The sequence below is a fragment of the Hyperolius riggenbachi genome, chromosome 4, assembly GCF_040937935.1.
Source record: "Hyperolius riggenbachi isolate aHypRig1 chromosome 4, aHypRig1.pri, whole genome shotgun sequence".
Lineage (NCBI taxonomy): Eukaryota > Metazoa > Chordata > Amphibia > Anura > Hyperoliidae > Hyperolius > Hyperolius riggenbachi.
The window spans coordinates 296,420,851-296,436,624 of NC_090649.1; the positions used below are offsets into that span (position 1 = coordinate 296,420,851).

General features: G+C 44.5%; 1 long non-coding RNA gene across 1 annotated transcript; it reads right to left on the minus strand.

The window, feature by feature from the left end:
* Nucleotides 1-1,084: 1,084 nt before the first annotated feature.
* Nucleotides 1,085-15,418, minus strand: LOC137503880 (uncharacterized). Its single transcript, XR_011019362.1, has 2 exons — nt 15,254-15,418; nt 1,085-1,394 (listed from the first exon to the last, which is right to left on the minus strand). It is a non-coding gene; the product is annotated as an uncharacterized lncRNA (long non-coding RNA).
* Between the last annotated feature and the right edge of the window lie 356 nt (nt 15,419-15,774).

The following is a 15,774-nucleotide window of genomic DNA, read 5'->3' on the forward strand; positions in this document are numbered from 1 at the left end:
ATACTGGAGGCACCTACCTGGCTAACCTATACTGGGGGCAATTACACTGGGGCATCTATGCCTGGCTACCTATACTGGGGGGGGGGGCTATAGCCAGCTACTTATACTGGGGCACCAATGCCTAGTTACCTATACTGGGGGGACTTTTAGCTGGCTACCTATACTGAGTGCAACTAGACCTGGCTAACCTATACTGCGAGCACCTATACCTGGCTCCACAGCAGGGGGAAGGGGGCACAATTTTTACACCCTCGCTCTGGGTGCATTTAGGCCTTGAAACTGCCCTGCTGGTGGAGAACATTGGGCTTCACCAGAATGTCCTGTGAGGGTCAATGGACTTTGCTGCTTGTGGTACCCAGATTGCAACACCTGGGGTTGCCCTCACCAGTCACAGGAAAAACAGGAGCGTTAACCCTGTAGTGTGGAGAGGGCAGGATTGGGAACTGTATGACTGATTATGGGTTGGACTGTCAAAGATCTTAAAAACAGACTATTGACTGGATTGGTAAGGATTAGAATGGTAAACCATGGACTGGATTGACATCCTGTAGACAGGACTATGGACTGGACTGGCAGGGAGCAAGAATAAAGACAGAAGACTGTGCTGGCAGGGATTAGGACAGCAAGCAAGACAGGCAGACTAACATGATGGGGTACGGGTAATGGCTGTGCGTGTTATATGGGGAATGGGTAATAAATCATTCTTTGAATTTCATGCTACATTAAGAAATGATGGCCATTTAAAAAGATTATTTTAAAACATTTTGGAAGGCCTTTCCCCATATAAATATGCTGTTTGGTGATCTGCCTATTGACCTGTACTGTTCTATGGGTAAAGGAGGACAGAGGATGAGCAGAAGTGAGTAGACTGTGATGGTGGTGGTGTGTATAATAAGAATAATCAGGCATGGTTTTTCAGTGTTCCTGGTATCTAACAGGGCATTCAGTGGTTATCAGAGGATGTGAAAAAAAAAAGTTGAAAAAGAATAAATATGAAAAAACATAAGTTGCGAACATGCAAAATCCCTAAATTGCCATTTTTCTCTGCTTACTTCTCACACGTACTATCTTGAAAAAATAAAACCATAGTCTCAGTATTTATTTTAAGTATTCTGTCCACATATGATGGCATATCAGTTGTTATGGCAACTGCATCCTCTGTCCCTCTTCTTCGGACAGATTATGTATATACCATCCTAAAAAGTAATCCCTGACATTTTCTGCAATCTCCGTATGACATATAATAAGGAGTGCGAAGGCTTTCCTTTAGCATTGAGGTTTAGCAAGAAGATCCTTCTCCATTTCAGAATATCCCATCAACATGTGTTTGACGTCTGAGAACACTGTGTAATTTTTGCTAGACTGGAAGGGATGCTGGTTTATGGTCTCTTCATCTAGGAGTTAGAAACATTTCAGTGAACTGGAATAAGTTTTCTGACAGTAAATACTGTAACTATATTCTGGAAATGACAGCCAGGAATACTGTATAGATTATCCCAAGGATTTATTTAAGTGTTTACAGACTAGTAATCTCCTGCTCACAAATATGTCCTTGCCTCAGATTGATTAAATTTCCACTGTATTCAAAACTGGAGACATAAATAAAACCAGTCTCTCATAAGCATTAAAATATCAGTTTAAAGGTCTATGGAATAGCAAGCAACTTGTTGGCAACTTGGCAATTTTAATAAGTACCGTAGGTAGATGGAAAAGAAACATAAAACCACTAAATTGGAAGATTCATAAAAGGAGATGTGGGGTAAAAGGCAGCAAAATTTCACTTCAATCAGTTGAAATAAGGAAGCAATCATGTGCAGAGAACTAGTTTTAAACTTGCGTGCACCTATGTGGGAAGTCCCCTACAGGGGTTGGACAAAATAATGGAAACACCTAACATTTTGGCATCATAATCTTTGAACATGTTTTAAGCAATCAAAACTTGACATATGTTAATTTTTTTTGTTTATTATTTTTGTTATTTGATATGTTTAATTAAAATAATTGTTTTTTTACAGATATTTAGACAAAAGTTGGTTATAGTTTTATAAAAATGGCAGACCTCTCAGACTTTCAAAGAGGCCAAATTTCCGCCACTATCGTCTCTAAAAGAACTGGAGGGTGTTTTAACTGAAGAATGGGCTAAAATTCCTTTGGAAATAATTCACAATTGGTATGAATCAATACCTCGGAGAATTGAGGCTGTAATTGCTGCAAAAGGTGGACCTACACCATATTAAAATATATTTTGTTGATTTTCAAGGTGTTTCCAATTTTTTGTCCAACCCCTGTATTAGCTTCAGTGAATCGTCCACTAAATATTTTCATCATCACAAAAATCAAAGACAGATCTTTAAATATTTATATAAAAATACACATATATATTACTAAAAGAGAATAGTTTTTTTCTTCATATTTGTCACAGGAGCCCTAGTGGCTGACCGCACTTAGCCTTCTAAACGGTGCCAGCGCACAGATCGTGCGAACTCTGGTCGCAGTCAATGCGCAGGAACCGTTAAGAATTAGCCGCAGACAACTCAGAAGGGAGCCTGTGAGACACGGGTGATTACAACTTCACCCACTGGTTCAGAGTAAACTGCCACCACCGCGGTTACCATGGGACCGTGGAGCCCACTAACTGACTGACTAGTCCTGTGAATAAAACGGTTAAACACACGGTATTCTGTCTAGCCAACAACAAACAAACAGTAGCGTATCTTCAGAGACCCGGGATCAGTTCTGTGTGTGCTGATAAGCAGGGTAGCGGACAGTGAATGACTTGGAGAAAGTCGTTTATTCACGCAATATAAATAATTAATATATACAGACAATTATTAAAATCACAATTATTAAGACAGTAATAGCCAGTATAAAAAAATAAAAGAAGGGAGAAAAATACTTAGTTCCTGGAAAGATGTCCTTTTTGTGGGAAAAACAGAGTTCTGGGTTTCCATCAGAGTTCAGACCAGGTGGATGCCAGCATATCCTCAAGCTGGCACCTGATGAGTTCAAGGTGTTTTCAGGGTGGAGGACACTGAGTTTGGGTCCTCTGCCATTCTTATGCCCCTGCTTCAGTAGGAGGGAGTGAGGGCGGGGGAGCCATACACCCCCTTAGAAGATGAGATGAGCCCTCCCCTTGTCCTGGGGGCTAGAAATCATATCTACCCATATATGGGCTCTATCTCACAGAACCGTACAGGTCAGGGCGGATTTATTAACATTTTCAGGTCTGTCTCGATTTACCCAGCGCCCTGATACCAGACATGAGGGGTGGGACCCCTGTGGTATCATCAGGGCATTTTCAAACTGCCTAACTGGCAGTCCTTACCTCAGAATGTTCTGAAACTTCCTCAGAACCAGCACCGGGGCTCATGCTACACTTCCCCCACATTTGGCGAAGCTGCCATCTCAGGAACCCCAGAAATATGACAGATCTGGGAAGTTATGGATATGCCACGAGACTCAGGTTATTCCCAGGCAAAGGCTCTTTGAAGTTTGGAGCAGCCAGCTAGGTGTCACCTCCCCTGCTGGGAGGGAGCCAGTGGGTCTGGCTTCCCCCCAACTAGATTGCTTCTGCCATGGTGCTTGTCACCTTATACCTGATGGATGGGCCATCAGCACAGCTTGAAGCCAGGGACTCTCTGGGCCCAGGCTCATTAGCATATCAAAAGAACCATCCAGCCTTTAGGATGGTGCTCTGTCTCTGCTAAGAAAAGGACTTCAGCTGCCCCTACACACTCAACCCAGATTGTATCGATTTGAAGCGTAATCGATGCAGGGAATCGAGTGCGATCGCTTTTTCTTCACGGGCGGTTCCAGGACGCGCCTGCGGCCCCGCAACCGTCCGTGACAGCCCTCCCTGGGGAGAAGGCAGATAGACATTCATCAGCAAGATGTGTGTCGTTGCCGCTAACCTGCGAGATCTGATCTAGTTCCCCGTTGGCGTTCTGGGGTCGGCTGCCCGCTGCGTGTCGGCCAACCTGGCTGACGGGTCTCGGGTTGCCGGTGTGGCGGGAAAACCTATTGGAGCCTGTGGCTCGGTTCCCCTGGACCGGTCGCGGTCTGCTACCCTCAGGGTTGACCCGACATGGACCGTTCTGGACAGGGCGTTTGCGCCACTGCAGTCGGACGTGGTGTCTGCCGGGACTGCTGACAACGGGCAGTGGGTTGGTTAGGTCAACAGCCAGCCCACGCAGGGTTCCCCTGCTAAGTGGCTGTGGACCTAAGGGAACCCCGCGGGAATCCCTGGACCTTCCCAGCTCTTGACAGACGGCACATGCTCTGCAGTAGTTTGCTACATCCCTGTTCATCCGGGGCCAATAAAACTGTTTCCGAATACCGGCAAGTGTCTTGCGGACCCCTGAGTGCCCTGTCAGAGGATTACCATGTGCGGATTTCAGCACATGTCCCCTGAACGCACTCGGGACCACAAGCCATTTGGTATTCGCGTGGGATCTACCTGTAGGGGGCTGCACAGACTCACTGTACAGTCTCCCACCTTCCCAGTACACCTTGAAAGCGGCCCCGTCTGCGAGGGGCTCAGCGGCTTGCTGCCTGAGCACCTCCAGGCTTGGGTCACTTTGTAGTGCGGCTGAGAATACGGCGCTGTCAGTTTCAGCCAACTGGCTCATGTCACACGAGGGCAGCGGCTGAAAGGTCTCATCCCTGCGGTCAGAGGAGGGGGAGGAGGCCGGAACCCCCTCCACCTGTTCTGAGCTCGGGTTCTGAGCAGTGCAGCTGCGCGGTACTGCTAGCACAGGTACACTGTCAGAATGGCACAGACGGACATTACTCAAATCATCATTGCATGCAGTAATGACATTGACAGGTATAGACATTTTTTTATTACAGACAGGTTGTACAGTGAACTCAGGTACAGTTACAGCATCATCACAACAGACAGTCTGTACATCAAACTCAGGTGCCTTTGAAGCAGGCACTATTGAACCTGGTACCCTTGAACTGGGCACATTCAACCCACCTCCCCCTGGTGCTCCCCCAAGTGTATAAAGTACCTGGTGGTGGGTGGAGAGTCCGTCTCCTTCCGTGAGCGACAAGGCGGTCGTGGCAGGTTCATAGTAGGACACAAGCTTGCCCAAATCAGTCCCAAGCAACACAGGGACTGGGAGATCCTTCATAACCCCAACAACCCTTTCTTGGATTCCTAATCCCCAATCCAGCTTCACTGTCGCGTGGGCTATGTGAAAAAGGGTGCCCTCTACTCCAGTAAGGGCAAGGGATCGGCTGGAGCTGATGCTCTCCTTTGGCACAAGGTGTGAGTGAACTAACGTGATGTCAGCTCCGGTGTCTCGGAATCCGGTGACAACTTTGCCGTTCACTCTAACAAGTTGCTGCTGGTCGGTTCGGTCGCGGATTTCCTTTCCGCGGGCAAACAGGACAAAATCTGATGATCCAGGCTGTGGTTCGCTGGCGGGTTGCCTCTGCTGTGGGTGAGGTGCAGGTGATGCAGATGATCCAGGTGCTGGTGGTGTCTGTCTCCGCTCCGGACAGTCGAATTTCATGTGTCCGGGCTGGCGGCAGTAGTGACAGGTGACCTCTCCAGGCGCTGCAGGCCTGGGTGCAGCAGCTGCGCTGGGTGGCCTCTGTGGCGGACGGCTCACAGGGGCAGGAGGGTCTGCCGAGGTATTGGGCTGACCTCCTCTCCAGCTGGATGGGACAGTTCTGCGGGTATCAGCCACCCGGGTAGTTGCAAAAGTCTCAGCAAGGTCTGCAGCGACAGTGGCTGAAGCCGGCCTGCGTTCTAACACAAACTGTCGTACATCAGCAGGGCAAATGTTCAGAAATTGTTCGAGGACTATCAAGTCCTCCAGGACGCCATAAGACCCTTTGGTGAGGCCTAGAGTCCACTGGCGTAGTGTGGTGAGCAAGCTGCTGGCCACATCTCGGTACGAATCAGAAGACTTTTTCTGCCAGGCCCTGAACTTTTTCCGATAGGCTTCTGGCGTCAGCTGGTACTTAGTAATGATAGCGTCTTTTATAGCAGCATAATCATTATCCTTCTCCGCAGGCAATTCTGCGAAGGCATCAAGCGCTTTGTAGCGCAGCAGAGGTGTCAGATGTCTGGCCCACTGGTCTTGGGACAGACGATACTGACGGCATGCTTTTTCAAAAGACCGCAAAAACAAGTCAATGTCTGTGTCTTTCTCAATATTAGCAAATTTAAATTTTGCACTTACGGGTGGTGCAGCTCCTTCAGCAGGGAGGCTGGGCGGTGAACTCCGGCTGGCCTGTTGAACCTTTGCCATGTTGAGCTCATGCTGTCGTCTCTCCCGCGCCTCTGCGGCATCCCTCTCCGCGTGGCGTTCAGCAGCAGCAGCAGCAGCAGCTTTGCGTTCTGCAGATTGGCGCTCCCGTTCCTCTCGTGCTTCCATGTACTGCATGTACTTTTCCAGGTCAGTCTCCATCAGCTTTTGTAATGCCTGCTGCATTACCGGGTCAGCACCCATGGACAGTCCAGTACTGGCCAGTTCCGGGCGAGTACTGTCAGAAACTCTGGGATTGGGGTCCATACTGACAGTCTCTGGCGTAACTGTTGCAACAGGGCCCGCAGGATGCTCAACCTCTGTACGCCTAGGATCTTCAGCCTCTGGTTCCCCTCGATTGTCAGATGGGCTGGTATCCACCTCAGCGGACACTCCCGGCTCCTGCAGTTGCTGGGTATCCCATCTGGACAAGTCTGCTATCAGGTCCTGTTGTTTCCTGCGGCCGACGTCAATGCCTCTTGCTTGGCAAAGATTTTGCAGGTCCGACAGGCACATGTTCTGGTAATTCCCGGACATTTCCATGCCAAATAAAATAAAACTTTTGGGGAGGGGTACTGGCTACACAGTCTCTCTGTATATATAAAAAATATATTGCCTTCCAGCTACACCAACGAATTAGTTCGTTTCTTGATAGCGCTAGCGCTATCTTAGATACTTTTAGCACAACACAGATCCCAACCGCTGCCTAACACTGTCACAGAAGCCCTAGTGGCTGACCGCACTTAGCCTTCTAAACGGTGCCAGCGCACAGATCGTGCGAACTCTGGTCGCAGTCAATGCGCAGGAACTGTTAAGAATTAGCCGCAGACAACTCAGAAGGGAGCCTGTGAGACACGGGTGATTACAACTTCACCCACTGGTTCAGAGTAAACTGCCACCACCGCGGTTACCATGGGACCGTGGAGCCCACTAACTGACTGACTAGTCCTGCGAATAAAACGGTTAAACACACGGTATTCTGTCTAGCCAACAACAAACAAACAGTAGCGTATCTTCAGAGACCCGGGATCAGTTCTGTGTGTGCTGATAAGCAGGGTAGCGGACAGTGAATGACTTGGAGAAAGTCGTTTATTCACGCAATATAAATAATTAATATATACAGACAATTATTAAAATCACAATTATTAAGACAGTAATAGCCAGTATAAAAAATAAAAGAAGGGAGAAAAATACTTAGTTCCTGGAAAGATGTCCTTTTTGTGGGAAAAACAGAGTTCTGGGTTTCCATCAGAGTTCAGAGTTCAGACCAGGTGGATGCCAGCATATCCTCAAGCTGGCACCTGATGAGTTCAAGGTGTTTTCAGGGTGGAGGACACTGAGTTTGGGTCCTCTGCCATTCTTATGCCCCTGCTTCAGTAGGAGGGAGTGAGGGCGGGGGAGCCATACACCCCCTTAGAAGATGAGATGAGCCCTCCCCTTGTCCTGGGGGCTAGAAATCATATCTACCCATATATGGGCTCTATCTCACAGAACCGTACAGGTCAGGGCGGATTTATTAACATTTTCAGGTCTGTCTCGATTTACCCAGCGCCCTGATACCAGACATGAGGGGTGGGACCCCTGTGGTATCATCAGGGCATTTTCAAACTGCCTAACTGGCAGTCCTTACCTCAGAATGTTCTGAAACTTCCTCAGAACCAGCACCGGGGCTCATGCTACACTTCCCCCACATTTGGCGAAGCTGCCATCTCAGGAACCCCAGAAATATGACAGATCTGGGAAGTTATGGATATGCCACGAGACTCAGGTTATTCCCAGGCAAAGGCTCTTTGAAGTTTGGAGCAGCCAGCTAGGTGTCACCTCCCCTGCTGGGAGGGAGCCAGTGGGTCTGGCTTCCCCCCAACTAGATTGCTTCTGCCATGGTGCTTGTCACCTTATACCTGATGGATGGGCCATCAGCACAGCTTGAAGCCAGGGACTCTCTGGGCCCAGGCTCATTAGCATATCAAAAGAGCCATCCAGCCTTTAGGATGGTGCTCTCTCTCTGCTAAGAAAAGGACTTCAGCTGCCCCTACACACTCAACCCAGATTGTATCGATTTGAAGCGCAATCGATGCAGGGAATCGAGTGCGATCGCTTTTTCTTCACGGGCGGTTCCAGGACGCGCCTGCGGCCCCGCAACCGTCCGTGACAATATTGTATTTAGGAGTGTTTCTCAGAAATTAAGAATGAATATAGTAAGTAGAAAGTAGATAGATGTAGGATTTGCTGATGCCCAAGTTTTGAATAACCCATTGCATATAGTAAGTACCCCTGGGAATGGATAACATATTATGTATCATTTTGCACAAAGACATAAACGCACTGAGGCCCAGTGCACACCAAAAACCTATAGCAGATCTGCAAAACGCTAGAGGTTTTTGAAGCAGATTTCAGAGCGATTCTAGGCATGTTTAGAGAGGTTTTCTAAACATGCCTAGCGTTTTCTGGAGCATTTTTGTGTAGCAGATTTCATATATTGTTACAATAAAGCTGTTACTGAACAGCTGCTGTAACAAAAATGCCTGGAAAACTGCTCCGATCTAGCGTATCTCAGAGCGGTTTGAGCTTTTCCTATACTTTACATTGAGGCAGAAATGCATCTGCAAACCGCAAAAATGCTGCAGGAGCCACGTTTGCGGTTTGCTAAAAACCTCAACTTGCTGGTGTGCACCAGCCCATAAAGATACATTAGCCAAGCGTTTTCACAGGCGACAGCGGTTTTGAAAACTCTACCAAAACCGCTTGGGGTGCACCAGCTCTCATTGTTTATACAGTAGATTTCCATTTATCTGGAACTCAACCAACCAGAAGATCCAATCAACCAGCACAAATCGCCGGCATCACAGTGGTGAAGGCCTTCTTAGGCAGTTTGTTGGTTCTGCTGTGCTTAAACCTGCTTTCCACGGCTTCCCCAAGGTTATTATACTTTCAATGGATGTATTTTAAAATTTAATACAGAGTTCATGTTATGTATATAGTGTGGGGTATAATTCTGTAATAGCTAGGCCTATTTTTAAAACAGAGTACCAAGCAACCAGAAAGCATCCAGCATCAGCCAATCCCCATCAGTGCCAGATAACTGAGACTCTACTCTATGCTTTCAAAATATTCCTTTAATGCACTCATTCCATTCACAAGTACTTAAGCCACATGAACGTTTTCAGTTTACTAATTAAACCTGTACAGACACCCTGTTCTATGGAGAGGGATGGGGTAAGGACAAGTAGCACCTGGTTGTAGGACATTCCTCTGAAGTTTGTGAGGGTGATCCATCTGGGTGGATTACTGAAGAAGAGGCCAGTGGCATCAATTAACATCTCTACATGGTTTCAATTTCCACCCAAAACAAGGAGGAACATTTTTTTAAAGGCAATCACAGTATACACATAGCACCATATTTACAAATATGGACCAGCAGAAGTATGATCACTAGGCGTTTCAGCTGATATACGTAGTACTCTCAATGCTGCAAGATTGGATGATAATCATGCTGCTGGGAAGGAAGTAAAGACGCCATCAGCTTGTTATAATTCGAGTTGTAAGCAAAATCTCAAAAAATGATTTAGTTGTTTTTTTCATTCAATTTTCATCTGAGGATTAAAGTGAAATGTGTCTTATTTGATTAATATCTACCAATTTAAAGTGAACTGGAGGTGAGAGGCATATGGAGGCTGCCATATTTATTTCCATTTAAACAATGCCAGTTAAAACTATTAGAGGCAGATGATTAGTAGAACAGTAATGCAACTGGTATTGCTTAAAAGTAAAAAAAAAAATATGACAGCCTCCAAATCGCTCTCACCTTAGGTTCACTTAAAAATCAGAGGACAGTTTGCATTCCCATAATGTACTAGGTAAGCCCTTTGACCCCACACAGCAGCCAATCCTGTATGCTCAACATAAAGTCAACCCCACTCCAACCCAAGGTTGGGAAGCTTAGCAGCAAAATTTTATGGAGAGGAGAGGAAGAATTTAATGGAAGATTTTATGTTAAAAATGGGGTTGTCAGGACTGGGAGGCAAAATAGATGAAGTTAGTAGATGTGTCAGGCATTGTGCAGTGTTTTGGGATGAATACATAGCTGTTGGATAATTGTCATGAGTGAAGGAATACTCAACCACCCATCTAGCTGTTTTGTTTTCATAACTGTTCACTTTCATTTAAAAGAAGCTTGGCTGCTTACTGGCTTTACTTTATAGGGAATCCACAGCTATGATTGCTAGATGTGTGACGGGCAATACAGTGCCTTGATCCAGTCAAGAAGATTCTGCCCTTGTGGCCGTTCTTTCCTGGGAATTGAGGTAATGAGAATTTTTTTGTTTTCTTTTAGTATTTACCTTACATTAGAATATATAGATCATTAACTGCTTGCAACTAGAATGTAACAATCGCCATCTGTCTGAAGCAGTCATTTTTGTTGCACAGATGTCACTGTTTTCTCGCTACTTGGTGCACAAAGTAGCCAATAGGGTGCTAGGCTAAGAGATAGCTGATCTTAAGTTTGGCACACTGCCTTGGCTATAAGACAGCTGAGTGGTCGGTGCGGTGGGACCGGCGATTGGATTGGTATTGAGTTTGGCTACATTGTAGCCAAACTCATGTAGCAGCAATGCCGAGGTAGGATGTTAGGGTTATGCGAGGAAAGGGGAGGGCTTGTGTTAGGCATGGGGAGGTAAAAGGTAGCCATACATCAAGCGACTTGGTGGTCTAACAACCATCCAATTCGATTATTATAATTGAGTGAAAATATATGCCACCAAGTGCATGCCCGATAGACGATGTGACCAATTTCGGGCCGAAATTCAACTCATGAATCAGTCGGACATGCTGCAAGATGTAGGGCTGACTTGCTCAATTGGGTGCACGGCAGTAACAGCAAGCGATATTGAGACAAGCAATGAACGTGACAAAACCACTGATGCTGTTCCCGCTTATATTTAATGTGCCCCCCCAGTGCACTCTATACATTAACTATCCATGGCCGGCGCTTAAATATAAGCAAAGAAAAGAGGGGATCCCTGATAGTGAGTATCGCCTTATCACAACACCCGTGTGCTCAAAAAAGGGTTTTTGAGGTGATTAGACTGTCACCAATAGGAAAGGGAGATGACACACTCCGCCTCCCCCCCCCCTGTTTTCCCCTGCTCACCGGATCAGTATCTTGGCATACTGCATATCATATCCCATGAGTCAGCGTCTAAAAAATATACGGGATACAACTCCTCCTCATAGTGTAAAACAGTTTAATAGAGTGCCCAAGGCCCCAATAAAAAATACACATAAAATCAACTTGAAAAACAGCACATCATAGTTACACTCTCATTATTGGTGACAGTCTAATCATCTCAAAAACCCTTTTTTGAGCACAAGGGTGTTGTGATAAGGCAGTACTCGCTATGAGGGAACCCCTCTTTTCTTTGCTTATATTTAAGGGTTGGATCTGACAAGGCTGAACTCTGTTGGCGCTGCTATTGTGATTGGATTTACTGTGGGAACATACTCTCATTTATAGCGTGCGGCCTGAGCACAGTTTCATTTGATAAGTATTGATACATGTTCATCATTGAAATCAATGACATGCAGATACTATTGGCCTGTTATTGATATCACAGGAAGTAGGTATGGCAAATGCTACATCTGCGTTTATGCATTGATGGACATTTATGGCTATAATTTCTATGTAATTCCTAGGTGTATTGATGGTAGTACTATACTTCCTGATTGCATTTTCAACCAAACTATGTAACAATGTAAAATGCTGTGCACCAAAATATTTTCAGTCATTTTTGTCTTCCTGTATACTATTTTCAATGTAGAGGGTAGCATTTTGGCCAGTATCTACAGTATATTGGTGTAAACAGTGATGTTTGTTAATGGCTTGTGAATTTTAGTAAGACTTTTTATTATAGTACAAAATATTCAGATGACCATTTCATTTTTAGGTCTCTTTTGTGTTTTAATAGTTAATCCTTTTTTATGTTAAAAGCTTTTTCCACTCTGGAGGATACGTAGCCTTTCTCTAAAAACTTTTAAAAAATCTCTCCTTCTTCAATGTAGCACTCGATGTAATAACAATTTCTTTTTATTCTCATAAATGGTCCTTTGGGCATATTACTAATCCAAGTTTTTGATGGCACCTGTCCACTGCCACAGATCCATTGGTATCCTCTGATATGAATTACAGCTTGCCGTTACATCTAGTCTAAAAAAATGTACTATCGTATAACTCCAGCTTTCAATTTTCTCCCCTAGTTATTATTCTTTAAATATTTAACGCGTCAACAATGAGTCTACAACAAGCTCTAAGGCATTATTTTGCGAAGCGGGTAGTTTTGGCGCAGCAGTGCTAGTTGCTGCTTGGCAACTTCATAGACTATAGTGCAATTTTTGCCCTATTCCAGACATATTTCTCTTTACACCACTTCATAAAACAATTTGTGCAACACCGTGATAGTCCATGCTGCAGTGGCCATTAGTCTCTAGACACTGGCCACACTACCCGCGGTGCCATGCGATGCGACTGAAGTACTTTGGATGACGCAGAGACAATGCAGAATATACAGTGCAATGCCGAGCGGTGCTGCTTGACATGCAATTGCATTGGAGTCAAAGGCACCACAAAAATCTATGTTGATACTTGCGGTAGCGGTGCGCATGCGTCGATACCTCAAATTTCATTGACATACTTTCTGTCCAGCAAGGAGCACGTCACTGAGCAGGGGCAGAGCTACAAAAATCATCCTGTTGCAAGGTGATTTAAACATGAAATGCCAGTGTTATATCTTTCTTCTGCAAAAGGCTGCTATATATTGGGTTTAAATATATGGTGTAACATAAGGTTGCAGAGTATGCCAATTATCTTTTCTTCATCTACAGACTGCTTTCATTTGTAATTGAAAAAATGAATGAACTCATGGGAATGAAGGATCTGTTCTAGTGGTTCTATCTTCCTGTAGATCGTGACTGGTCTTTAATTATTCCATTATTCAAGATGCCTGTAACTTGGATTTACTTTTTGTAAAGTTTCACTGTCTCTGAAGTTCATAATTGCATGTATTCATTCAACATTTTTTCAGCACACCCAGTAATTCTTGTACTGTGTATATTTCTGTGACAATATCTAAACCTGTTCATGGGACTGTATTATGTCGTCATATTAGTAAATTTGTTACTCTTTTTGGCTGCACTATATTGGTCTTCACTCTTAGTTTCATTCTTGCTTTGGCAGTTCGACAGTGGGCACCGGGGGTTTGGCTATGTCAAAATGCGCTCAGCTCCATCGTTTTGACTTCAGAAATGGGCACTTGGTTACAGTGCCGGGACAAGGTCCTCCAACACTCAAAGCTGAGACCCCAAAGAGCGCCCCCCATCCCTCCCACCCCAGCCATCACACACTGATTGCTATTAGAGTAAGAGGCACCCCAGGGGCCTTAACACCTTAATCTCTAGTTATCTGGCTTGCAGTCACTGCCATGTATCCCCTTTTCTTATTTCTCTTTGCTTCAAACATAATAGGGGAATGATAGCTGAGTGAGATGTGTGCCCCATCCTACACTGCGCCCTGAGGCTGGAGCCTCACTCGCCTCTGCCTGGCCCTGCTTGGTTATAGTATCACAAAGCACCAGGAGTTCATTTAGATGCCAGAGGTTCAACTGCAGAAAGCGCCAATGGAATGGGGGCATTAGTAATAGCTGTAGATAGGAGAAAGGTTAGAGAAGTTAGTGTTAAGGAGTGAGGTTAGTTTTAAGTTTAGGTAGCTTAGTGTGAGGTTAAGATTGAGGAAGGCAATAGTAGATCATCAATAACATTACCAATATTCTATCGACATTATCTGGCACCCAAACTACCGGGCACAGCTATTAAATATACGTCCATCCAGCAGAGTGCCTACAGAGTAGTGTAAAGGTAGGGGTTGTGTTTAACAATCTAACCCATATACATATTTATGAAGGACGCACTGATTATTTATTGTTTTTAAGATTTAAGCGCCATTTGAAGATTGTGAGACTATTGTCCAGCTTGAGAAAGGAGTGGTATGCTCAGAAATGTTGCTGTGACAGTCTATGCTTTTATTCATCTGATAAAAGAGCATTAATAGAATTTGGTTGTGCTGGCCAGCATTTGAACGTTAAATGAACATTTAGCACAGGTATACAGTGGAAATTGTGACAGCTGGAACACACCTCCCACGATATCCAAAAAGATAGTATGCATTTGTATATCCCATCACATCCTGGACATTTTAGGAGTTATTCCAAATCCCACAGATTGCTCAATGAGCATAAATATTTAACAATGAGACATTAATATGCATTTAATGGAAATCAAACTATCCGATTAAGCCTTAACCAGCTTAATCTTGTTTTTTATTTCAGAAATTCTATACTGTGTATGCTGCGGCTCTTCCTGAAAGCCCACAGAATAACTGCAAGTCACAGATGGAATTACTGGTACTTCCTCTGCTTCATTAGTGAAAATTTATCATATCAAATGTAACATTCTGTCCTCTGAACTAATTATATAAACAGCAAAGCTTATTGTTTAAAGAAAATCTGTACTAGCCAAGGAACAAAAAGTTAGATACTTACCTAGGTAGAGGAAAGCCTCTGGATAGTCCAGATGCTTCCTATGTCCTCCTAGACACTCATGGACAAGTGGCTTTATCTTAATGTGCAGACGTTTCCGTACTAATGCAGGAACAGTACAATTAAGCTCATACACGGCGGGGTGTGTGGCCACCAGAACATATCTGCCAAGTTCTTATCAGATTTGTTCAGATGGTCCAAGCGCAGTAACTGTGAGGTCGAGGAGGCCATAGGAAGCCTCTAGACAACTAAAATGCTTCCCTACACCTAAGTATTCAACTTTTCCCACTGAACAGTTCAGGTTCACTTTGATATTCACTGTGTAAGAAATTAGTAAAATAATAACACGTGTTTGGATACATATAAAATGTACTATACATTACTTTTCTCCCATGTTGCTGTTACCTATAGTAAGTAGCAAAAATCTGCAGATCAAACATGTTTTGGAACAGCACTTGGACCCCTACACACTGCAAATCCAATTTGCGATCCTGATTTTCCCTGGATTCTACCAAAACAAGAAAAAAAATGACCGCAGAGAAAACACAGCATAAAGTCCCGATAAAAAAAAAAAAACACAAATCGGAATCACATGTAGTGTGCAAGAGCCCTTACTGAACAGCAGTTGCTCGGTCCAACTGCCAAAATAGTGTGCAAGTGAGTAGAAAGGTTGGCTAAAATCTTTGCATAAAGATGGTTTCCAGGGAGTGTTTTTGTAAATAAATACATGAAATACTGAGAATCCCCTTATGAGGAGATTGAAAAGTTCAAAATCTGTCAGATCTGTCAGATGTTTACTACCTACTGTAAAGGTGGCCATACATCAAGCAATGTACTATCTGAAACCATAAAATATGTTTACAAAGATCATACTGCGGTGCCAGTTTAGGCAACAGATTAAACACACAATGGAGTTGAATCACAAA